Source organism: Microtus ochrogaster, unplaced genomic scaffold (assembly GCF_000317375.1).
Source record: "Microtus ochrogaster isolate Prairie Vole_2 unplaced genomic scaffold, MicOch1.0 UNK31, whole genome shotgun sequence".
Classification (NCBI taxonomy): domain Eukaryota; kingdom Metazoa; phylum Chordata; class Mammalia; order Rodentia; family Cricetidae; genus Microtus; species Microtus ochrogaster.
The window spans coordinates 2,583,813-2,584,590 of record NW_004949129.1 but is presented as its reverse complement, the minus strand read 5'-3'; positions in this window follow the sequence as shown (position 1 = coordinate 2,584,590).

Here is a 778-nt window from a genome sequence, read left to right as displayed (position 1 = left end):
TCTGAAGACAGCTGTGGGAACTGACTCCTCACGCTACATGGGCCTCAGGGACTGAACTCGGGTCGTCAGGTCTGGTGGTAAACACCTTTACCTGCTGAGCCGTCTCACCCACCCCCAGTCCAGGTGGACTGTGTGTTTATTGAGTACCGGATCACTTTGCATCCTTTGTGTTCTCCAAAGTCCTTGCTTGGCACCCTGCCTGGTTCACTGTGAACCTTAGGATGTATTTCCTTGCCAATCTACAAGCTATGTAACTTCAGTTACAGGATTGCTCCGTGACTTCACCCAGCGGCTGAGTGTTGTTGAGAAAAAGCACGTTTGTGTCACTCCACCCACCTCTCAAAGATTTGTCTAGCGTTCCTAGACCTCTGCCCAAGTATGTCCAATTTGTTTCTTTCCAAAATGACCACCACATGGCTTCTCCTGTTTTGAACCTCCCAGGCTCTCACCTCTTCCTCCTCTCAGCTGAAGAGCGCGCCCGTTCCTTTCTGCAGAAAGCAGTTGCAGGGTGTGATGGTAGACAGTAACTATAGGGGACCTAAACTAGTAGGGTTGCCAACTGCCGTGCTGGTAATACACACAGCGGGGCTGGAGAGATGGCTCAGTGGCTAAGAACATTGGCTGCTCTTTTAGAGTTCAGTTCTCAGCACCCACAAGGCAGGTCACAGCTATCTGTAACTTCTGTTCTAAGGGATCCGACATCTTCATACAGGCAAACACCAATACATGTGAACTGAAAAATAAAAGTAATTAAAAATCTTTTTAAAAAGAATATCCT